The following is a 25,163-nucleotide window of genomic DNA, read 5'->3' on the forward strand; positions in this document are numbered from 1 at the left end:
TTATAGAATAAACATAAAACATGTGGAGAAGACCTGTATCTAAGTTTATGTTATTAAAGCTAGGATTGGTGGGCCTGGAAAAGCTAGCAACAGCAGGCTCCACTTGGAAAATGTCAAACCGTTAACCGTTCAAAGTAACGGCCCCAAAACAAGCAAACGTTCACTGCCTGAAAACCTCTAGGAGCCAACTTTTCTGTGATTTTTTTTTTTCTTCACTAAGTTCTGGCTGTCATGTCTGAATCATTTCATGCCCCCAAAAACCATATTGGTGAGGCGGTCACAAAAAGTTATTTTAACTTCATGAAGTTCTCGTAGTGAACACATTGCCCACACATGTAGAAACATAAGCATTGATTTGGAGTCATGTTTGTGTCGCCTGGCATGTTCACTTTAAGCTCTGTTTTTTGCCTCCGTTAATGCCTGACAGAAACAACTGGCTTTGTAACTTCTCTATGCTCCACCATGTTCATCAGTACCAGCTCTAATTTAGTCCCTGATGTGATGTTTGGTGGTGGGCAGGTAACATGCAGTGGCCTTATCACAGCTGTTTTGCAAAAAGAGCTGACAGGGAATGAAATTAATGAGTGTGATCATCTGAACCAAAACAGTAAATCTGAACACCAACCAAACTGAAGTGCTTTGAGTTAGAGTTGCAATGTGCTTGTATAGGCCAATCCTAAAACCAGTGTGTGTGTGTTCTAGGCTTATACGCTGGATTTGTATCAGCCTGTAAAGGGCGCAGCGAAGCAGTGAGGAGAAACTAAGAGAGGTGTATTAAGGCAGTGAATCTCACTGCTCTGTGTGTAATGGACTCAGGATGAGGGCTGACCAAGCGTCAGGCTGCTGATAACCTTTAGGAAGGACATTGTTCCTGAGCAGTGGGGGATAGGGTCATGTGGGGGGGATATACAGAACTGCTGCAGTATACAGGAGGCACGGTGATGTGATGGGTGCTGCAGTTGTTCATAGGTTCATTGACTCTGGGGCAGGGTTAGGAGGCAGAGTAAATGGGGCAGTATAGCAAACTCCCTCATGGGTCCCTGCATGCATTTTTCAGCACCGGGATGTATTTCTCAGTGATACATTTGTCCTCTGTCTGAACCAGGTTCTCCCTGGCATTCCATTAAAAGAAATTTAACAGGCTTTTTTTCTTGTGTATTCTTTCCCTCAGATCACCGCTACAGGAGGAGGGGTCAGCGAGGGACCGCGTGTGAGGAATACATGAAGGGTGGGTTGGGGGAGGGGGCGGCCACCACAGCGGCAGTACCACCAAGGTCAAAGTTCACACAGGTAAACATATTTTAATTCTAATCCACTGCTCAGTGATTGTGTGCACCCTTTGGTTCCACCCTGGCTTCACCCTGGCTTCACTATCACCCTGACATGGTGCAGGGGTAGTAATGTGGCTGGTTTTGATTGGAACCTCCTCGGCTGGCGGCAGGGGAGGAACTGGGAACGGAGCAGTGTGCAGCTGCAGTTTACGAGGGGCTGTGCAGGATCCTGTTTGGCTCTGTTTTTTAAAAAAAACCTTGCCAATTCCTGGTGAGAACCCTGCAGCCAGTGTCAATACTTGGAGAAACGATCAAAAACGATCACGCTATGTTTCAATGGCTATTTGTTTCCAAAACACTTGCTTTTTGTTTTACAATGGACAAATACAGGACTAATACAGGAGATAATACGCAAAAAGATTCATGCACTCAAAATGCAAGTCCAACTTGCCCATTGGGAAAATTGCTAATATGTATTTGCGTGCTTTGTTAGGGGGTTTCAAATGCTAAAGTCATGCACAAGTGAACAATAACCTGTTTTTCTAGCTCTGTGTTGCATCCTGGTACAGTTGTGTCACATATTATAATAATTTGGCAGTAAATTGGATCAGCACTGCTCTGTCCAAATGAAAACGTGATACTTCAAAGAGCAAGAGCTTATTGTGAGTTAATTGTGGATCAAATTTAAAGGTCAAGTGAACGTGCACCTTAATTTTTTACTGATGACATTTTTTTTTCTGCCAGAACCAGAAAGGTTTGTTTCATTTTCTGCTTGCCTTTCTTCGTGAATTCTTTGCTACCAGGGATTATAAAGTAAATAAATAATAAAGTGCTGGTTAATCTTCCTTAGTGCAGCGCATGTCTGTGTGTACGCTGAGCAATGGCACCGCCTGGGGAACATCTGCCTCAAACACACACACACACACACACACACACACACACGTATATGCAGACGGGCACTGACACATACTGTACACACATGCACGACGAGCAGGGATCAGCCAAAGCGATTAGCACATGGACGTCAGAGCACAGAATGCGACAGGTTTAACACACGTAGAAACACACATGCGCCAACCATCGACTGAGTGACAAGAGCTGCAGACAGAACGCGGCTGCAGAATGTGATGGCACACGACTGCAGACACATGAAAGTATAGGAAGACAAGTTTTGCCGCACTTCTCTGCTGCTGTCAGACGTTATTCATCTCATATCTGTTCTTTTTTTTTCGTTCCTCTCCTCTCACATTAACACATACACAGAGTGTTCCAGTGGTTGATCAAACAACTGTGCAATTGAGGCAGAATTTGGCCAGACAGAGAGCCAGGATTAGTAATGTGGAGCTCTGCTGGCTTAATTTGTTTAGAAAGCCTATCATTGCTGCAAACATGCTACAGACTCTTGCCGTTTACAGAGGAATATTTTCCCCTGCAGCTTTAATTGGATGCATTTTTAATGTTAGTGCCACATAGTGTGGTCACTGTTGACACTAAACACTGTGTCCATTGTGAGGGGACGGAGTTGAGATTTAGGAGAGAGGAAGAGTTTGTGTGTGTCTGAGCGTGCAGTGGTCGGGTGATGTTGTGTCCACACTACATGTGAAATTTATAGCTCTGCGTCACAGGGCTACAGCTTAGCTACGGAGCTTACGCACGTAGCCGCAGTAGCTGATATGTACGGGGGGAAAACAGAGCTTTTAGAAATCAATGACGTAAACTCCGGCCAGACATGGTGCCACGGAGCACCAAGGTTATTAGAGCAACTCAGTGTGGCCTACTCTGTTGTCACATAAATTTAGTCATAATGTAATACAAGCCTAGAATCTGTATTTTTTGCTCATTAAATAGTGATGTGAGTGAAGTCTGAGAGCATGAGTTACTCAGCTGATGCTCAGGAGAAGGACCGGGCTCTTTCTGATCAGAATCTGATCAAAAATCTGAGTTAACATGGACATTGTATAAATATTGGATTCGGTTCGATCGCACTTTATTTTCAGAATCTCTTCTGAAATTTGTCTTGCATCCCAAGACGTCCATTGCCTCACACAAACATGTAATTACACAACAGAACCAAAAAAAGATTTCAACAAACATTCTACACAAACAGATGACATTGCATCTGATATTTAAAAACAAGTAGCTGTAGTGCAATTTCTTTAAAATTCAGTGCTTTGACTACACCGCAACACTAAGGGCTACTTAGAGCTCAAACTCAGATTTAACAGTTTCACAGACTGAGGAACAAAAGAGTTCTTCAGTCTGTTAAGGGTTTGACTGCGCTGCATGACATTATTAGATAAAGCAAGAAAAAGCCTTAGTTTTCGTTTCTGTATTTATTACTTTCTATTATGTGTCAATCAACTTTATTCTTTATTTGTCCATCCATTCTTTCCATGGTTTTCTCAATCACCGGTGCGCTTTTATGTTATACTGTATGTTTGTGACGGAGAAAAGGTGAGAGACGTAGACAAGATAGAATGAGAGAGTATAATCAAGACCAATTCTCTGAGGAGTTTCACCTCAGGGTGCTGCAGCTTAGGTGACTGTGATGATATTCAAAAGAGAGGAATGTGTATTTTTATCCTTGCTGGTGATATTCATTTTGGTTATTGTCTTACAGCTCCTTTTTTCTAACACACACACACACACACACAAGCCGGCCTTTTTTTTTTGAATTGTGCGCTGCGAGAGGCATCTCACAAACAAGCAAAGGTATAAAATGGTGAGAGTGGGAGGATGAGAGAGAACATTGTCTTCTCTTTTCCAGCTTAGGGACAGCGCAAAACAGGTTGTGTGAGGATACTTGCCATCCTTAACAACTTCTAACGCTGCCTCAGGGCCACCTCGACTTCTGTGATGAGAGTTGTGTTGTGCAGAGGAGTTGAAGTAGTTGCAACATGTTAGTCAGCGTCAGATGGCATTCCAGGTAGCCTGTAAGTCCCCAGAGTAACACAATTACATGTTTTGAAATCATTAATGCAAGATCTTAGCTGAATCACTTATAAGGGTGATTTTAGATGGTTTTTCCTGTTTGTACAATTACGAGTCATTACATCGAATAAGGAACATACCACAATACCAGGACATATCAAGTGTTACCTGGCTTTGTGTGTCTTTGTTTGGGAAATTGTAGTTTCATACAACTTGGGTCTTTTTCTCGTCTTACTCTGGTTCTTATTCTGTTGTCAAAGTATATCTGAGAGATTGACAGAGAGAGGGTGACAAAGAGGGGCGGAGGGAATCAATGCACAGCACACAGCTCTACAATGAAGCAACAGCACATAACTCTACTATAAAGCTCTTATATGTTATTGTGAGATGTGCACATATTTTTTCGGTTCAGTTTTAAGAAGGAATAATATTGTGGTGGGCAAACTCTATGTGTGGAAAACATATGCAGTATAATGTAGTTGTTTAGCTGAACATGTAAGCAAGAGTTTGTCTTGCCTGGTCTGACTTGGTTTTACCGAAACTGTCTTCCCTGTTCCCTGATCTCACTACACAGCCAGCATTAAGTTATCATAACTAAAACAGAAAAAATGAGAATCAGACCAGATAAGCCGTAATTTTCCTTTAAATGTCTTCAAATGTTGATGTAATGTGAAATGACATCACTCCGGTCGACCGGCATCTTTGTGCGCCAGTTGGTCTATGATGTTATCCATCACTGGATCTCTCTGTCTGGTATCGTCAATTACCCAGAGGAAAAAAACATTAGGGGCCTGAATGGGACACGGAGCAGTGGCAGGCCTGACATGGCTGTGCTATATGATTACACAACCTGTTGGCTGTCCGCCTGTCAAGTGTCTCCCAGTGCTGATGAATGGCTGCAATATGCCGCGCATCACAACACCACGCCATACACTCATTAATGGCTTCTCATAATGCCCAGGACGTTCCTCCAATACCGTGACAGGATTCACAGAGGGAAGGAGAGAGAAGGGGGTGGTAGTTGTAGTGCGAGAGTGAGACTGAGAAATGGTGTTCGTGAATAGCCCACCTTGTTTCCTTGTCGCCATTCAAGGCAGTAAACAAAAGAAACATGGTGTCCTGATTTGAATAATTTCACACACATAGTGTGGCAAGATGCCAGCATCACAGTCGCATGTAACTCCTAATGAACAAAGGATGGCAGACATAGGGAGAGAGACGAAACAACAGTGCAGGGAAATGTAAGAATTATGATTTTTGTAAGTGCGACACGTATGTTTCTCAATGAGATGCACACTTGTCCATCTGTGGCTTATTTGCATAGATGATCAGAAACGTGGCGTGCACACCAGTGTGTAGGAACGTGACAATAGAGATGCTCGAAGAAAGGAGATGGAATCTGTCATCTGTCGGATGCCATGGGAAGCTTAGTTGATTGCTCATTCTCTTGCTGAATTAGAAGACATGCTACCCAAGATCCTCCACACTACTTGATACACAGCTTTAACAAACAGATCTGATTCTCATAGAGACACTGCTGCGAGAGGTTTCGAAATAAAAGGGTGCGGAAAGAGCTATTTTGTAAGGAGGGGAGATACTGTGTGTGTTTACCACTCGGTGTGAAGTAGTTTCTCACAAAGGGTCGGTGTCAGAGAGGTTATCTAAAACCTACATGACCCCAGGCCACATTAGTTTGGGTGTTTATGGCTCTGTTAGACTTTTAGTGTCGAAGCATCAGCCACATTGCAGGAGCTCCATTGATAAGCACATTCTTTCTCTGGATTTGACAGGTCTGTTCTCAGTATACTGTGCCTCAGCTTTGTCTTGTCATATATTTTACGTTGTCGCACATTAAAGTCAGTATTTTTATAGATAGCTCGCCAGCGTTTTCAGGCTTGACGCTGCGGAGGAAAGAACTGAGCAGTGCCGCACCTGCAGTGTGTGTGCGCGAGAGAGACAATCTGTCTGTATAGTTCTCCATCTGTGTGTGCCTGTGTTGCTGCATTTGCTCCTTCTCACAGCGTGAGTTTCTCAGTTTGAAATGCAACACCTGCAGATGTGTCTTGTAAACTGCAGCCCCCAGCTTCTCTTCCATTCAGAGGAGGCCACTAAAACAAAGCAATTAAAGTAGCTCTCTAGATGGAGCGAAGATTTGGTGCACGGGTGTGTCTGGCAGTGCACGAGTGTGTGTGAGTGATTATATGCCGTTCTCATGCCACAGTCTTTAAATTGAACTGTGAAGAGATCGACTTTCCTGCAGGGAAGATAACAGCTCTGTGCCAATCACAACATTAGCAGTTCTGTCAAATTCTTGTCTGTTTGAATATGGAGGTCAGAGGTCACTGACAACCTGTCGGCGCTGAGCAGATTTATGCAACATGCACTCACACATACACTCACATGCACACGAAGACACACAGGCCAGTTTTTGGAGCAGCGTGTTAAAGCAGAGGTTTCTTGTTGCTGCTGATCTGAGTTCTTTCAGCTACAGATACCAGAGCCGCAGTTATTTCTCCACTCGGCTGCCTGACCCTCTTAATTGAAAACGTCTGTGGCTGAGTAACAGAGAGCTAAACAGACAGAGAGAGGGAGAACAGATTCTTGTGTGAAAAAGAAGTAGTGAAGAGAAAGTAAGACAAAACGACAGAGCAAAGAACTAAACCTGTGCAGGCCGACACTGACCAAGTGGACGATCAACAGTTGGCCTTGTGAAAGCCGAACCTCCTTCTCACCCCTCCTCCCTCTACCTCCTCATTTCTGGCCATGAGCCAAACAGAGCCAAACACAATGTCCTCAGTGTAGGTGTAGCTTTTCAACATGGTGTAAAGTAACTGCAAGAAAGAGAGAAAAACGAGGGAACTGCCACTCTGACCAGAGAGAGAAACTGCAGGAAGGAGAATCAAACCAGAGGGTTGGGAAGGGGAGCAGTAAGCTCAGTGACAGCTGCATGTATGGTGTAGTGGCTGACGGTCAGTCCGTCTGTCAGAGCAGATATTTCTGTCTGTTTAGTGCTGCCTTACTGGCTGCCAGAGACACTCCTCATGTCATCGCTGGGTGCCTGCTGTCACTGGCTAAAAAGGAGAGGTGGAGTGTGTGTGTGTGAGCGAGAGTGACAGAGAGAAACTCCAACAGCTGTCTTGAAAGCTCCAGCACTCTGTCAGTACGTCTTGAATCTTTCCCCTAATGCCTCCTCTGTAAGACAGCGTTTCAGTCGGCTCTTTGGTCAAACGTCCACTTTTCTGTGTTAAAGGAAATCATCAGGTCTTTGCAAAACATGTGTCCTTTTGAATGCAATGTTAAGCTACATTGTTTTATAACAAAATGTTTTTTAATTCCCAGAATGCATCTGTATGCACTCAAGTGTTGACTGATAGAAGTCCACTTGTGTTTTCTCAGAAAACTTGTGGCAGCTGTAATGAATAGATGTGGTGGCAGGCAGGTGAGTCTTGTCAGTTGTGTGTAGGAGGTAATAATTTACATGAAATATAGAATACAAATAGAACACTGTTTTAATTTTCCTGGGTCAACTGAATGTGAGTGTGGGTGGCTCACAGCGAGACGGTGCAGAGCTGAAAATCACTGAGTTCAGTCGGTGGTTGTTCATCTTAAATAGTTGGAAAAATAAATGTGACCAGTCTCTTCAGTGAATCTTGAAGAGCTACCAAAATGGGCAATTCAAGGTCCAGTGTGTAAGATTTAGGTGAAAGGGATCTATTGGCAGAAATTGAATTTTAAATTATCCTATATGTTTTCCCTAGTGTGTAATAATCATCTAAATTGTGAGAATTGTTATTTTCTTTATATTTAAATACTTTATATAAACCTTGGGAGGGGGTCCTCTCTACAGAGGCCGCCATGTTTTTTTACAGTTGCCCAAACTGGACAAACTAAACACAGTAGCTGTTGTAACCCTGCCTGTTTGGAATGGGCTGTTGGGAACGCTGGTTGCAGTTTGACCTGCAGTAATCGAGCCATGGCAAGTAAAGACCAGCTGCAGAACTCCGTCCACAGAACTCTGAAGCTGCACCACCCCTGCTGCACAAAGAGCTGTTCACCAGTTTATTCAAAGTTCAATGAAGCACAACTTAGGATGCAGAACCCCAATCATTGCTGTTGTTGTGAACACATCGATTGTAGTGATCAGCAACGTCACTTACGTTGATGAGTCTCAGTCGCCACTGCTACAGCGCACTGGTTCCCTGTTTATTCAAAGTTTATTCATATTGAACATATCGTGTGTCCGAATTTGTCACTGCACTTTCTTAGGCCCTTAACGATACAAATGCCGAGTGCAAAGCCAATAAGATGGACGGTTCTCGAGAAGTGCGAGCCGCAGATTTCTGGAATTACTCAGTAGATATTAGTCATAACAGCTGCTATGGTTTAAGATAAAGCAGAGAAACTATTAGCATGAAGCACGTGGATGATGTCTTCCATTTTCATGAACAATGGACCACTCTTTCATCATTTGTTCCTTTAAACCATTGCTAATATGGTGTATTTTTTTTTTCTCTAATTGCTGCTCGCCATTGACTGTTTGATTGCAATCATCTGTTGTTGGAGCGCTGTCGTCTGATTACAAACATGTGTTTTTCGCTAAACGAGACGGCCATGGAGTGAGGTAATGGAATATAAAATATATAAATAAATAAATTAGGAGTATTCGCAAGGCACTGGGCTGCACAGTGGCTCTGTGGTTATCATGGAAGGTTCAGGGCTTGCACACAAAAGGTGGCTAGAGATGCTCAGTGGGACATTTGAACGTCCTCATGGGGTCAGCAGGAGAAAGTCTTCTCTTTTCGTGCTCTGGTTTTAATGTAGCCTGGATGAAACAGTGACTATAAAGTGAGTTATGTGAATTTGCACAACGCTGAACCGGATAAGTTGTTATAACACCTCAGATTTAAAGTTCTTCAGATATCTCAACTCAACTTTTACTTTTTACTGGATCTCTCAACAAGATAACAATAGGAAGCAGGGTCACTTAATTCTCCAGTTTGTAATTCCCAGCTTGGAAAACCCCTGATTTTAGCAGTGGTATGAGCTTTCACAGTGACGGTGCCTATAATTTTGCGGCGGCCAGGACAACATTAGTCCAACTTTAGATTCTGTGCTGTCAGTGTCCGCTTCCCCTGACTCTTCCGGTGCCCTGACAGCCCTGTAACCACACACTGGTGTTTATGTTCTTTAGGTTAACACGGTTATCTCCGTACGTAACGAGAGCCCTCAACTTACACGGGCACTTGGCATACGAGTGTGGTTGAGCACATGTGTTGATGTGTGTGTGTGTGTGAGTGCAGCTGCAGGACCCGTCTCTTCCCCCCCCTGCTGCTCTCTCTCTCTCTCTAGAAAGAGCTGTAGGGACTTGCCAGTATTTTTATTCCCTCTGGAGGCATTTCCGTGCGCTAACAAAGCCCGGCCTGCGTGATGAAACAGAGAGGAAGCTGCTTTTGTGAAGGGAGCAGCCTATTTTGATAAGCGTGTGAGCGTGTGAGCGTGTGAGCGTGTGTACGCGTGTGCTCGTGTGTGTGTGTGTGTGTGTGCGTGTGCGTGTGCGTCACTGACCCCGGGTAACAGTTTTGTGCATGCAAATTTACTTTTGAGCACTTCGGGTTGCTCCAGGCTCTTGTTTGCTGATGAACCTAGGATGTGAACAAGCTTACTCTGTTTCCCATTCAGAAAACAAAGTTACCTCCTGTTTGCCTCTAATTAACTGGTATAATTCTTAGCTTGTTGGATTGGCCAGTGTTTTTTTATGAGGCTTGTTAACCACTGGCCTTTCACAGTTTTCACTTCCTCTGTAGCCATTACTGAAGGGAAATGTGCACTCCAACACAGGTCACAATTCTCCAGGGTGTCTGGCTCTGGGAGGGAACCAAATTGAACCAATAAGTAGAAAATTGTCTCCTTTTTTTACAGTTCACTAGAACTAATAGTAGAACATGCACTCGTTGCCCCCATGTCTGTAATGAATAAATAACACAGATGTAAATCATATCCACCTTTGTTTTTTTTTGGGGTTCAGTGCATGAGTATTAATTTTTTTCCTCACTGCTGCTGGATACTGTTCTTCTAGTTGGTGGTTTCCAGAAATAACTCCCGGGTTTTGGCAAGAGCTTGAGGTTGAAGCTCACACGAGACATCCTTTTTTCTTTCTGATTTGAGGTCATGATACAGCCACCGAAAATTGCAAAAGGGTTTTTCTTTTTTCCCCTAATGGGGGCAAAAGCAGAGCAACTGCCGGATCGCAGAAGCCGAGATTTTCTCTTGGGATGTCGACAGAGTCAGCGTCCTGCGGGTTGACAGCTAGGGCCCTGTGACACACGCTCATGCCCATAAACAGGGATTTGGCCCTCCGGAGAAAATAACCTCGATAATTACTGGGTGCATATGGACCTGCCCACAGCAGGAGGGGAAGGAGGAGGAGACAGGGGTTGACTGAGAAGGAGAAAGAGAGGGAGAGGAAGAGAGAGCCACATCCGCTGGTGCATTCCTCCTTGCTGTGTCATACTGGTGCCGAGTTTCCCCCTCAGTTTGCACGGAGATTTCCACGAGACAGAGGGTGCAAGGGGCTATTGACGCGACGCTCGGGGCTGCAGACGCTGACATAAAAAGTTTAACAAGCAACATATTCACTGACTCCCTATGGTAACAAAAAGACAACAAGACTGTTTGAAGAGTAAACATGAGAGGATTGTTAGACAATAGTGAAAAAGGACATCTGTAGACATATGGAAGTGGTGATAAAGCGTAGAAAAGTAAAGACTTGGTGACTTGAGAGTGGATGCACTCGAAGATTTCAACCCTCGTCTCCCACTCTCTCTCTCTCTCTCTCTCTATATATATATATATATTTATATGTGTATATATATATGTGTGTATATATATCTCCCTCTCTGCCCTTGTCACGTGGCCTCATTGGTCTGGCTGAATTGGCATTATTACAGCAGCCAGGGCTGAATGTCTGTGGTTGGCTCGCCGCCCGTCTGCTTGCCTGTCATTCAGCTGGTTAAAGAGGCCTTGTTGAACCGCTGCACTGTGCCTGGCTACTACAGGGCCATTCATGCCCGTAACGGCAGAAACAGCCAAGTCCTGTCATCAGCGCCAGCTAGCACATACCAATTTACTACTGGAAATGACAAGGTCATTTTGCTTGGTAAGCACAGTTTTCCCCCCTCGAGCAACCTCGTAACCCGTTTCTCAAAGTTTGGATTACATCTCAGAGAATGAGACGCTGCTCTCTAACAGAACGTCTTTAGACAAACACAGTGTTCACTGTTCACGTCTCAGATATGTTCTCTCTCTCTGTTGCATGTACGCCGCCTACATTGTGTTTAAAGTGAAACAGACTGATCTTTTCCCCAAGGAATTATACAACAACAGCACAAAACAACAAAACACATCATTTGCGCTGCCTCGGTGCTGGAAATCGCAGAAAGAAGTCTTGGAAATAAAACAGTGTTGTCACTCTCAGGGAGTTTTTCGCCCCCCCTCTTTCGTCAGTTGCTCTGTGTGCCTTTGGCTAATGGTGGCTCATCCTGTCACAGATGACCTGTGCCTTAGTGAACCGTTCTCTGTCCTCCTCTCAGTCCCAGTGTGACACACAGAGTGAGGACATGCATGAGAGCCATGACTTCATCCTGCGCTCTCCCTCCTTTCTCCACTTCGCCTCTTCCCTTGCGCTCGCCTCCTACTCCACTTTCTGTCCCTCTCTCATCCTCCTTTCCCTCTCTTGTCCTTTTTGTCTTCCTTTCCACCCCGTGCTCTGTCTGCAGTCCTAACATCTTCCTGCTATGATTAGCAGTAGTGTTTTTTTTCCCCAGCCAGTGTAATGTCTAGAGCCTCCTGTGTCCTTGGAAAGCAGCCTAATAAGCTCAGACACACACTGCTGTCTCTGCTCTCCACAGGCCTATTCTCCAGTGTCACCCTGCGCACACTGAGGTAAACAAAGACTGCCACACACGGACTGTACACACGCTATCCTGGTGTGCTAATAGACCGGCGTTGCAGCCTGCCGAGGACAGCTTTGACGCTAGCTTGCTAACGTTGACCTTCCGTATGCCAATCACAATAAATCTGCTCCCTGATTTGAATACGGGAGGAAAACAGTGTAAATTGAAAGCAGAAATCCCCCTGGTGTGAGACAAGATGAGCATCTGAATAAATTATTCAGATGGCAGCCTCTTTCCTGCATGATTCTTGCCTTCTGCTACGTTTAATGGCATCTGTGATGACGCCCATTGGAGATTAATCCAGATGTAAGACGTGTGTGTGTATCTGTGTGTGTGTCTGTGCTTACATTTGCGTGTGTGTTTCTGTCTCTCTGTGTGTGTGGCCTTCTCACCCTTCTTCTCATGCATCCCGTTATGTCGTGTGATGGGGAAACAAAGCCCCGACAGGGGAATTTATTTCTTCTCTGGAGAGGGCTGTAAATAAACAACAAGTGAATCAATGCCTCCATTTGGTTTTTTTCTCTGATAATTCTGCCTGTGTCGTGCGGCGGTGTGACAGTATTTTGCGAGCCAGCGGAGCTCTCTGCAGCCATATTTCCTCTCGGCGAGAGTGAGAAAACATGCCACACTGGCCTCATGTTTCATTACTGGGCATCAGTAAATTACCGCATGCTTTTTTATATCACTCACTGCAGCTGATTTAGAGCCATGATGGAGCCTTAGTGTGAGTGGGAAAAAGCACCAGCATTGAATATCATGCTTTAGAACTATTCAGTCTACTACACACACACACACACAAACACACAGGAATAGGAAACACAGGTGCAATTTAATAGCAAAAATCCACAGCAGGTCCTGTGGTGAATGTGTTTCACTCTATGTGAGCACCATTGATTTGCTGCAAAAGGACGACCTTCCCTTACACAATCACAAATGTTTGAGTTAAAATATTCTACTGTGTCTCATGTTATTATCATATTAAAGGTGTAAAAAGTATGTTCCTACACATTTTTTTATTCGAGATGATGAATTCAGCAAGAGAACACATTTTATCGCTTACTGTCATTAGCTCTTTTACATGCAGATATTCCACTAGAAGGTTATATGTCCACCTGTTTGTGTTTGTTTGTGACCAGGATTATACAAAAACTGCTGGTCAGGTTTCCTCAAAACTTTGTGGAAGGGTGGGACATGAGGCAAGAAAGAACCTATTCAATTTTGGCACAGATCTGGATAAAGGGGCAGGAACAAGAATCTTTTAATGTTGCAAGATTTCTGGACATTTTAACCAATAGACTGATATTTGTGAGTGAGTGCAATTTAGTGCGACTTCATTGAATGTCAGGGGACTGTTGGTCCAAGATGAAGCACCACTCTAGTTTATTTACTTGTTAGTTAGCAGGATTACACAAAAACCACTGCATGGATTAGCACAAAACTTGGTGGAAGGAACCCATTAAATTTCGATGCAAATGTAGATCAGTGGGCGGACCCAGGATGTTTTCCAACATTTTCGTCGACTCTGATTGAATAATTAATGGATCCTGATCAGAAAAATCAGCCAGGTATTTGTCATTGTGTTCAATTTGGTGATAATAAAAATCCACTTCTAGTAAAATGTGGTTTTATAAGGGGACTGTTGGGCCTTTCTACAGTTTTATTCAGCTTCTGCCTCCTGCCCTAAACAATTCAGGTGAATTTTGTTTGTGCAATAGTGACATTTACAACATTGCGCTGTTATTGATGTTTCTGATACTCTGCCTTTACAGCCAAATCATTTTTTATATCATGGAAACTATAAACACTTCTATAATCTCAGGGACAGACGTTTTATAACCTTTACAAAATGAATAAATTAATTATGTTGGTGAGGTGAATCAACGCTCTTAACTGGAGGAATTGCATTTCTGTGGTCGTCAGTAATAATAATGAGCAGAGCAGAGGTGGCAGAAAATATGAGGGGAGTTACTTGTATTAGCCATGGTTGGATGACTAATAGGAGCAGTGAATAATGGTGTGAGCGGCGTGATCCCTCTTCTTTCGGAATAAAGGTAACCTCCCAGTGTGTAAACCTTGATTAGGAGCAATCGTTCAGCTAATGCTGCTGTTGGTAATGCCAACATGACTGCACATAAGAGACTCTAATGAGCGCTGGTTTACCATAGGGTTCTTTTGTGCTCAAGTACCCTTCTCTATATCCCATATCCAAGTGTGAAATTACAATATCAGATCATATTTAGTTAATTAAACCCATATGACTAATTTAATTTGACTCAAATATGGGGGGGAAATGAATAAATCATGGAGGCGTATTTAGCCAGCTAGTGCTGGTGTTAACAGTAATTAAATGTGGGGGAATCTGTAGCCTGTGAAGATAGCTCAAGTCTCTCCTGCTGTACGAGTATACACGTGGAGAAATAAAAACACAAATGTGAGTCAGACTGTTTTGCGAAGCAGTCTATCAGAATATTAATGAAAATGATGTGGGAGTTTCAAATGCAGAAATGAGCGAAAAAGAGTTTAATATGGAGTCCTGTAGTGTAAGCTAGTGTATTAATAGTCAGCGAGTGGTCTTCCCATTAGTAGATCTGCACGGTGTAGTTAAAGACGATCCAGAAGCGAGAGAAAGAAACATTCCTCCATGATTACAGCCCGGAGAGTTCAAAGACGGCTGCTTCTGCAGCGAGACGGGTGCAAAACATTCACAAAGGGAAGATGAGGAAATCAACTCGTATTTGTCATTTAAGCGTTTTACATTTCATATTTGGCGGGGATTAGAGATGCACATTCTCCCACAGCTCTGTCAGCCCTTGTTATGTGCCTCCAATCTGTCAGATGCACGACAGGGGTGCTTTATTACATCTTGATAAATGATGCCACCTGAGTCTTGTTTTCCTATCACTAAAAAGCACAGTTTTGTCACACTCCCTGATGTGTGCTGTGTTTCTGTATTGTTTCATTTTAGACTCGCCTCTGTGATTGATGAGGATTAAGAAGCAGATTTTGCCTAATAGGAAACACAGGAACGTACTCATCCACCACACTGGTAAGAATCCTGATATAGAACCCATGTCTTCCTCGGCTCATGCCGGAATACAGATTTCCTTCAGCTTGATTTTGTGAGATAAGATGGCTGCAGTTTGGTTTCAGTTTTTCTTTGCATCATACGAGCCATTTAACACACAGGCAGTGGCAGATCTAGGATTTTTCTAAATTGGGGGCCATATAAGAGCTGCAGTTTACACAGAGGGGCCAATTATATTTTCAACATCCTTTCACAATTCCTGATTCAGTAAGGTCAACATTAAAGTCCTTGTATGTGTTCTGTTGGCTCTTTATCTTTGAGCAAAACCACACATTATTGGGTATATGCTAAAAACATTTTTTCCGAGAAGCACATTGTGTACTTCAAAAAAGCTATTGAAAATATAAATTCCTAACAAATTCTCATATTTATTTTTAGTATTGCAGGTAAGTGACTAGTTTGTTTTTAAGTCTACAGCACAGATAGGGGCACTTCTTCAGGGGCCATTGGGATACCAGTGTGGGCCAGTTCCCCCCTGCCCCTCCCCCGTACATAATGTCCTGGGACATAATGCACTTTAATTATTTCATATAACAACCCAGAAATAAGACTGTGTGCTGTCAAAAACTCAAAGTGAAGAAAGTCCTCTTATTTTCCCATGACACTGAAATCGATACAACACTGTCTCTTATTGGGATATTTTCGTAGAACAATGCTGGACCACAGACACGCCAGGACATGCTGAATTAATTGCCACAAGAGGTTGACCGCCATTGTTTTGAATGAAAGCATGTTTACGTAATGATTTAAATGGATGGGGCTGGGATGTTGTGCATGATGGCGTTTTCTCTTTACACGTCACACACCTGGAGTTTTTCAGGTAACAAGGCGGTCGGTCTCATGACCACATTTTCACATGTATGCCACAGCAGCCATATTAACATCTGATTTACGCTGTCCCAAGGGTGTGAAACCTGGACAGCAGTGAAAGCAGTGTGTTTGTTACCATGTGTGGCCATTGATCCGCCTCTACCAATACTAATATCAATCTCTGAGAGGAGGACAACTATTCCCCAGATACCCGTCCTCCTGTCATTTGCTTTCTTCTGGACTGCATTACACAGGTCTATTTGATGCAAAAACATGCATGAATACTGTGTTCAATTAGCCTCTGAACAGTATGAATATTATGTATTCATTTATCCCTCAGACTGCATGAATAATAACAGTTCATTTAAACCTCGCCTGAGAAGAAACACTCCATCGACTTCATCACAGTGTCAATAACCTTTGACTGGTGTGATGCATGATGTAATTGGGGTTAGTGCAGATGAGAGGGAACATCAAACTCATAATGATCCCAACACATTGAGGCAAAAAAGAAGAGCTTGTCCTTCTGCTTTTGTTTGCGGGGACTGAGCAAAAAAAATGTCAACACTGTAGTTTGTACTCATGTGAAACGGCATCAAAGTGCTGGAAGGTGAATAATTTTTGGTGGCATCTGCACATTCTGCAATATGCTAATGAGCAAAGCTGCAAAAGCCAGATTGCCAGGAGAAAGAAGGGTAGATGGAGGGAGGAAAAAAAATAGGGAGGGAGTAGAAAGGAGAGAAACAGACGGAGGCTGGTGTAAATTATGGATGCAACCTGCGATTTCCAAGAGGAAAAGAAAGGCAGAGAGAAACCTCAAGTCATGCATATCAGATTACGCATTTACCACATTTTCTTATCATGGTCCGTGAGCAAACTCGTATACAATCTGGCCTCAGTGTATGTGTGTGTGTGTGTGTGTTTTGAGAGAGAGAAAGCACTTATACATTCATCCATGTCGAGTCGTGTGGAGCTGCGTTGTGCTGTCAAGCGTTCTCTGAACTTGATATCACGTGTGTCTGAAGCCATGTTAAGTCGGACTGCACTATTGTGTTGCCATGTTTTGTATTTGTGTCTCCATGTGCGTGTGTCTGCAGTCACATGGTCCCTTATAGTTCACACATATCATTCGAGCATTCAGCGCACATGTGGACACAGTGGGAAAATCTGTCTCACACTGTGGATATTTATATATGACATTGTTTAATTTGTCTAATAATACATGGAACCCTGAGTTTTCAGTTTTCTCTTGTTAAAACAAGCCTTTCTCTCATTATGTATTTTTGCCAACCTGAGCAATTCTAAGTAAGTAAAGTTGAGTAAACGTGAGTGTTCGTGTCCCACCACCACATCCCACCCTTGTGTGCCAGTCCCCTAACAGCCTGTGTGAATAATGGATCCATTCTTGAGTCATGTCTGTGACTGGGGCCCGTGCAGATGTGTGGTTTCCCCACCAGAGGTGGAGGTGGAGGAGACGGGAGGGGCTGGTGGTCTGGAAATAGCTGTGCCTGAGCTTGGAGCACCTTAGGTGGGCCTCTGTGCCAGCCTCACCTTCCTTTACATGCTCACAATAAAAGTGCCATTCTGCTTATGAACCTGGTGCATATTGTTCACTCGTTTATCCAAATTAGAATGAAAAGAAAATGCGGTTTAACTCTCCTTATTCAGCTTTGGTGAGCTAAGTGATCCCCTCAAAGATGGAGGGAAAATAAGAAAAGGGCTGCGTTTTCTAAGAATTGGACCAGAGCCATGTTAAACGAGGAGTGTCTGAGCCCGAGATCTAGCCTGCATGTAAATGTGTGTTAATGTGCAAAGTAGGTCATTTATTTGGAGCAGGGACAGCCATAGTGTGTCTCTCTCTGGAGCGATGTCAGTGCAGGGAATCATTTCATAAGCAGACACTTTGCTGCGTTTGGTGAGCCGCGCCAGGGATTTACATACACAGATATTTTGTTTATATGTCAAGCTGAAACCCTAATATACCAGAGGGGGAGGAGGGGGGGTACTGAAGGTGAAAATGGCTGTGGTCAATCCAGAGACAGCATCAGTAACCACAACCAGAGATAGCAGCCTAAAAATCATACAAAATCAGATTACCGAACAAACAGCTAAGAGGATTAGTTCTGATCTCTCTCTCTCTCTCTCTTTTTCCATCAGACGGACATTAAATCTGCAATCTGTAAAATCCCTTCAAATGATTTTCTATTTTACGTGGCAGCCCTCATTTTCTGGTCACATGCTTGCAGCAGAGCTCTTTCTGCTCCCAGTGAACTCTGCCCTTTTGTTCTGCCTTGAGGCCTGTAGAAATTGCTTTGCTAAACACAGTATCATATCGGGTCTTTTAAAAATATCTTCACGGGGTACAACACGGATCTGACCTCCAATCAGAGGCAGCACTGCTGGCTGTTAAGCCCCATAATGTTATAATAACGTGTTCCACCCGGTGCACTTGCTGTGAGAAACAAAGCAGTGTGGAGAGAGATGCCTGTGGGTCCACGATCGTCGCTTAAACAAGCAGACCGGCACAGACCTAATTAATAGAAAACATGATATATGGAAGGGAATAATTACACCTCGTCCCTGGCTCAGAGATCAAAAATGTTGCTGCATTTCTTAGAATTAATATCAGGAATGATTGTTGGTTTACAAGGAATCAGTGGCAGTACAGTATGTTCTCTGGGAGAAAAAAGACTGTAGATTAATTTGGTTAATATTTCATAAAGCTTACAAAGGCAGAGGGCATTTGAGGCTTTTCAGATTATTTGTTCTCAGCCAATATTACACACCACGACTGAGCCGCTGCGCCACTGTGCTGCTAAAGTCTACAGCTCTCGAGCACAATGCCAAGACAAGGCACTTGCCGTTCAAAGTGTTTGTCTGTGATAGCATTGTTTGTGAAATGGGAGCTGCTCAGATGTACGGCTCCTTTTCCTTTTGCCCGTGATCAGATTCAAAGGGGCCAGCGCAAGCACAGCCATCGTATCGTTGTGATAACCGCTTACAGATCAGTATTAATATCCTCACTGGTGCTCTTTGATATCGACTGATTCATTTTGAATCTGCGCTCGCCTCCACACGCACACACCTCGAACTAAACACAAAAGTCAGCGTCCTGACAGTTTGACAAACTGACAGTCCCGCTCTCAATCAGTCCCTCCGCCTCCTGCTCGCTCTCGCTGATAGAGCTGTATATTGTTACCAACAAGACTATAATCAACGCAAACCTAATCAAATCACTTCTCCGACAAGCAGCCTTAGCTGCCGGGCCTCCACAGAAAACATATTTCAGATCAAGAGGCAGGCCGCTTGTATAGTAGCCCGCACTGTAAGCAGCCGCTGCATGAAATGTCAGGAGAAGTAGGATTATTTTCGAAAATGTCACTGACGGCATAATAGCTCAGTAGAAGAGTGTCTCATGCTATGTTTCTATCTCATGTCTGCAGGTGCGATAGGCGACTCTCTGTGAGTCTTTCTGAGCGCGCAGCACTAAAAGCCACTGTACACAAATGTGAAAACAAGTCGGATACAGATTCTGTTGATGTGTATGCAATTGGCAGAGTGCGCAAGCCATTGAGTGTACCATTAAAGACTGTGTGTGTTTTAGATCTGCACAAACAAATGCACATCTCCAAACCTCCTCATTACTGACGGCAGGAAAGCTGCACTGGGCAATGGGACAACTTGTGTGTGCATCTGTGAGTGTGCCTCCGTGTATCTGTTTGCACCATGCGCCAAATTCAGGCGAGGATCCCCCCCCAAGATTGGTTAACCAAGTTGGCTGCCTGTCCGCATCGCCACAGAGTGTGCAGTTGCTCTGGCCTCTGTTTCGTTTAGTGGCTCCCACGCTCTTGTACTTGTGCCATGGAGATGCACACACAGACACCTGCATGAGAGTGACAAAGTCAGAGAGAGAGGAAGAAATGAGAAGTTACCAATTAAGCTCCTCAGACAGATCTGCCAACAGACATCACACTGTTGTTGTGTGTTTGTGTTGGACAAGTGGTAAGGGGGTGTTTGACTGCAGTGGCAGTCTTTAACCTTATATCATAGCAAGTCCGTTTTTCAGGTTTTTAAACTCATTACAGTGAGTTGTCACTAACCTGCTGTCAATTATCGGTTCAACATAAATTATTGTAACAGTGTATTTTCTTGTATGCATCTTCCTTCTACTCAGTTCTACCATTTAAATAACTTGAAAGATTCAAATTATAATATGTAAAGATTCTTCATTAAAATTACAAATACAACCATCGTGGATCACAGTTATTCATTGTCATCATTGTCATCAATAAAACTTGATAGATTGATTAGCACATAAGTCATGTCAGGTAGATTTTCATTGGCAAAGCTGAAGACAAAAACAACTCCCATGATCCCACACTGCTTCACAATCTCATCAAAGTAAAAACATAGTTTACATCTAAGTGTCCCTGAAATTGTTTACACTGTAAACTCACACAAAAATATCCTAAAATCCTTGCTGTATGCGAACATGCTGATATATAGATTTGTAGATTTATAAACACTAATATAGAAAAGCACATTGAGTCCTCATATTTGCAAGTTAAATGACTTAAATTTATTGATTATCAAAGTTATTTGATAAAGATATTTTATAATCTATTAACTGTTTAAACAGGAAAACTGACTTTTTTGTCTGTGACCAGTAACTATAAGACAGAGAGGCTCTCACTGTTCTGCCAAACGAAGCCTCCTCCACTGCTCTGTGCTCACGCGGTGAAACAAAAGGCTAGTTGGGCCAAATCACGACTGACATCATTGGCAACAGCTGCGGGCTGCGTGCGCTGTGTCTACACGTGCGTGTGCACGTCGCTGTGTGTTTACGTCTGTGCGTGCATGTGTTTGTGTCTGTCAAGATGAGGTGACCTGATTGCTCAGCTGAGCAGCGAAGGGAAGACCCAGCCTCGTGTTGTCGGGAGTCGCCCCAATGAAAACCACCACAATAGACCTCAGAGCACCCTGGCCCCGGCAGCCCCTCCTCCTCCTCGTCAGAGTCCCTCTGTGTTTTTGTGTTTGCGCCACCCCCAACCCCCCCGACCATGCCAAAGCAGATTTGGAGATGAAAAATGATCCACCACTGGCCGTGCACTGCTGTATCAGCTCCCAGCTATAGAGAGGTGGGTCAGGCCAAATCCTGTTTAAAGAGCCTTTATCCTTGTTGCTGTAAAGATGGACCCAGTAAAAACTGGACCTCTCCTCTTGTTTGCTCCACCATAGTTGGTTCACGTTGGTTTAACAGCAGTGTTCTGGTCTGATTCCATTAATAATTTCCATGTTCAGTGCATACTATTTTTCATTTTATATGAAAAAGGGAACCAAAGAACTTTTTTACAGCTTGATGTGGGTGTTTTTTACTTAACCAGCTACAGGGGCTGACAGTCTGTAAAACCTGCAATGAAACACGTCTCGCTCTGCCTTGAGGAGCTGTTAACCCACTTGAAATGAGCTGAATTTGTTTAGGTTTCTCTGCAAACCTTTTACTTTTACATGATGGACCTAAAACATGTTTGGAGTGGCTATTCTTTTCAGAGGGTACACTTTTAGAGGACAGGCAGATTTTGAAACCTTTTCAGCACGAATATGATCCCATTTAAAGACATTAACCATCTAATGCGATGACTAGTAGCAGCTGATGTGTACAAACATATGGTGGCAGATATTAGTGTTGGCCTTCAGAAAACAATATCAAGCAGTGTATTAGGAGCATTAAAAGGTGGGTGGCCTCATCATTCACCTCTCACAGTATGAACACATAAAGTGCCTTCACTTCTAATACACACAAACGCACAAACAGAAATGGCCCCCGCACCCCCTGGGGCCTCACCTCAGTGGCCCTGTGGCGAACCGTGTGTTTGTGTGTGAGGCTTAATAACCTTACTAGAGCCATCCCACCCCCCGCTGCTCCCTGTTATTACCCCCTCCCCTGCAACCTTTCTGTTTTGTCCAGAGGAAGGAAAAGAGATAGGATGGACCTCTAGCAGCACCTTGGGGGGAGGCTGTAATTCCTGCAGGGTTGGAATGGTGAAGGTAAGGAGAGCGGGGGGGGGGGGGGAGCAGGGAGAGAGAAAGCAAAGAATGCAGTGGTATTGATGCAGCACAGATATCGTGAAGGATTAGTGGATGCACAATGTGCTCGGAGATGCTGTCCCTGCATCCACAATAGCCCGGTGGTGAAGTGGCTCCTCTTAATGAACTGTGAAAAGGAAAAGGAGATGCTGGTATACACATCCACACAAAGACTTGTCATTTATACTGCACATAGGGTGCTTCTATCCTTCACCTAATCTGTCCATCCGACCTACCATTTGTCCTTGTAGCAGAAGAGTACACCTTCTAGTTTTAATACCTGAATTTTAACAATACTAAAATGTTCAATCCTTTATTTCAAGTGATAGTTGAGGTTGATATTGTGCTGCCGCTCTTTGGACCCCCAAAATCCTCACTGTGTTAATGGAAGAATAAGTAGAGAAAAGCTGGAATTAGAGTAAATGAGTGTGTGTGAATCTGTGAATGTGACTCACAGAGTGGAGTGCCATAATAATGCAGCCTATTAACGGTTTTCTACATAAAGAGACCAAAAATAACAACCGATTTATTGTAGAAGTGTTTCCTTTTAGCCAAAGCCTGTGCCATAGATTTCAGTTGTTGAATTCATAAAACAATTTTAAAAAAAGAGGAAGTTTATATCCATCCCCTGTTGCACCAGTCTGCTGTAAATACTGAAGAACCGAATGTGTGATCACCATCAAATGCTCTATTTAATTCTGCTTGACTGACGTTTGTCAAAAACTACAATGTCTTTTTTTTAAAGTGAAGTATATATTCAGGTCAGCTTTTTAGAGGTTTATGTCAGTAGGAGAGAAGTACGAAACATTGAGAGACATATTGTTGGCTGTTGTCTTTTTACTGTCTATACAAAAAGTATACTGCGACAAGATGTCAACATGTTTTTGTAAAAGGCACTTTTTGTATATTTTCTTTGAACAAAACGTCTCAGTACACTTGGCATTTCATGTAGTTCGTCCTTTTTGTGTTTTTCAGATTTCTATCTCTCATAATCACTGTTGAAGTTTTTTCACCCACTCAAAGCTACACATATGAGCACATGCATACAGGAAGACAGATGCAGTCAAATGTTTTTTTTCAATGGATCATGCACTGGAAACAAAGTTAGTGTCACTTTCTTCCTCCGCCTCCCCCTCCTTTCTCCACTTTACTCTCGACTCTTGTCCTTCCTCTCACAAAACCTCGACATATCTGCTGGAGAAACATGAGCACCGGTTCTTACTGCTTTTCTTTTGTTGCTCTCTACAGACACGCACACACACCACTGCAGCAGATACAATAGACCCAGTCTTTGTCATATCTGCTGCTCATGTTGAGAAATACTTGCTTAAGTTGTTAAGTGTTTGTGTGTATGAGGAAATTCATGCACAGGACTCACTTGAATGTTGTTGTGTGTCATTGAGAGCAGCTTTCTGTGCCTGTTGAATTGTTTGTGTACTTGGTGTGTACTGGTGCGTGTCTGTGTAGACTGAACAGGTGTTTCTTATTGCATGTGACCTGCGTGTTTCTACTGCACATATGTCTCTGTGCGTTTTGTTTGGGCTGGTGTGTGCGTGTGTGTGCGTGTGTGTGTGTGTGTTTGAGTCCACATGCGCCAGTGAGGAATCCAGTGGGTGAGGTGTCTGTCTGGTTTCACATGGAAACCAAAAGGCTCAGATTTCTGCAGGGGTCATCTGTCCTGCTCCACGGGTCTCATGGGGTTAAAGTTCACTGTGCGGAGCTATGGTGAGGGAAGGACCGGTTCGACTGGGCTACACACACAACACACGCAAGGGCAAATTTACATTTCTTGTCATTTTCCCACTTCTTGTTTTAGAAAAACAAGTTTACAATGAATTCACTACGTGTCTTTACACCCTCGTGAATGCCATTCAGAAACAGCATAAGGTTACAAATGAAATAACCCACATTCCACCATGCTTGTTCTCACATCATGACAAATCGTCCCAGGGCTGCAACTGCCAATTATTGTCATTATAGGATTAATCAGCTGGTTATTTTCTAAATTGACCAAGAAATCATTTTGCCAGAGTGTCCCAGAGTGCATAGGGGATCATATACGACATAGGAAAGGAATGGAAGGACCTGGACCCTGCAAATATTATAAATAAAACATGGAAATCGGAAAAATGTTTAGTGGCTATGTTATTTTTTTATCAGTGGAAGTCATCAGTGTAAAGTATACGAGACAAAATGACTGAAAACAGATGCTTCCAGATCCATGTCTGCAGCATTTACTTCAATGCATCTTTTAGTTTTAATCTTTTCACAAATAAATTGACACATAATAAATGTGCCTCATATAAAAAAGTTATTTGCACATGATGTGCAAGCCTCCAACGTCTGAACAAACACGTCCTCTGAAGACTTGTAGGCTTCAAGAATTTGTGAAAACTCTTAACAATCGGACATTCTGGTGTGTCTGAAAAACAAAAGAGCAGTGACACTGAATGTTACATAAAGCACGTTTGTCTTTTTCTGTCAGTCGTTCTCGCCGCTTGTTTTCTTCCATTCGAACCCCCAACCCCCCCCAACCCCCCACCCTCCCTGTGGCTTTCCTTCTCTACCTCTCCTATACAGGAACTGGCCAATTTCCTGAGCCTGTTTTTCCATTTTGCTTCCCTGTGCGTGTATCCATCACATGGCTGTGTTTCTGTGTTCCTCTGCGGCTGCCTGTTCATCATCCTCTGTCTCTGACGGGCTCTCAGCAAACAGCTAAACATGTCACAGCAGTTTAATTTCATTGGGAGCAAAGCTGGTTTGTGAGTGAGTGTGCTCGGTGGACTTTTGAATCAGTTTGTGACTTTTTCAGCGCGATGCTCTGAGATCAAACACTTTTGTGGACATAGTGTCGACACTTTTGTGATGAAGAGATCTGTTTTTAAGGGCAGCCAGTGAAGTTCTTGACCAATTGTAGCGCTATGTAGTAATAGTCTTTACAAATGGTTACAGCTTTGTTTGGTTGTTCGTTTTTAGCACATGCACATGGTTAGCACGATAGACGTTCCTACCAACTGTTTCTCAATA

General features: G+C 43.4%; 1 protein-coding gene across 3 annotated transcripts in view; it reads left to right on the plus strand.

Annotated features, from left to right (window-relative positions):
- zmiz1a (zinc finger, MIZ-type containing 1a) overlaps positions 1–25,163 on the plus strand; it is a 97,181-nt gene that overhangs the window by 23,424 nt on the left and 48,594 nt on the right. For 2 of the 3 annotated variants that reach the window (XM_069538329.1, XM_069538331.1), the window contains exons 2-3: positions 1,172–1,290; positions 15,120–15,200. The gene's annotated coding sequence lies outside the window, so the exon portion shown is untranslated. The remainder of the gene's footprint in view (positions 1–1,171; positions 1,291–15,119; positions 15,201–25,163) is intronic. The other variant, XM_069538330.1, reaches the window with a different exon arrangement.

Source organism: Paralichthys olivaceus, chromosome 14 (assembly GCF_024713975.1).
Source record: "Paralichthys olivaceus isolate ysfri-2021 chromosome 14, ASM2471397v2, whole genome shotgun sequence".
NCBI classification, from domain to species: domain Eukaryota; kingdom Metazoa; phylum Chordata; class Actinopteri; order Pleuronectiformes; family Paralichthyidae; genus Paralichthys; species Paralichthys olivaceus.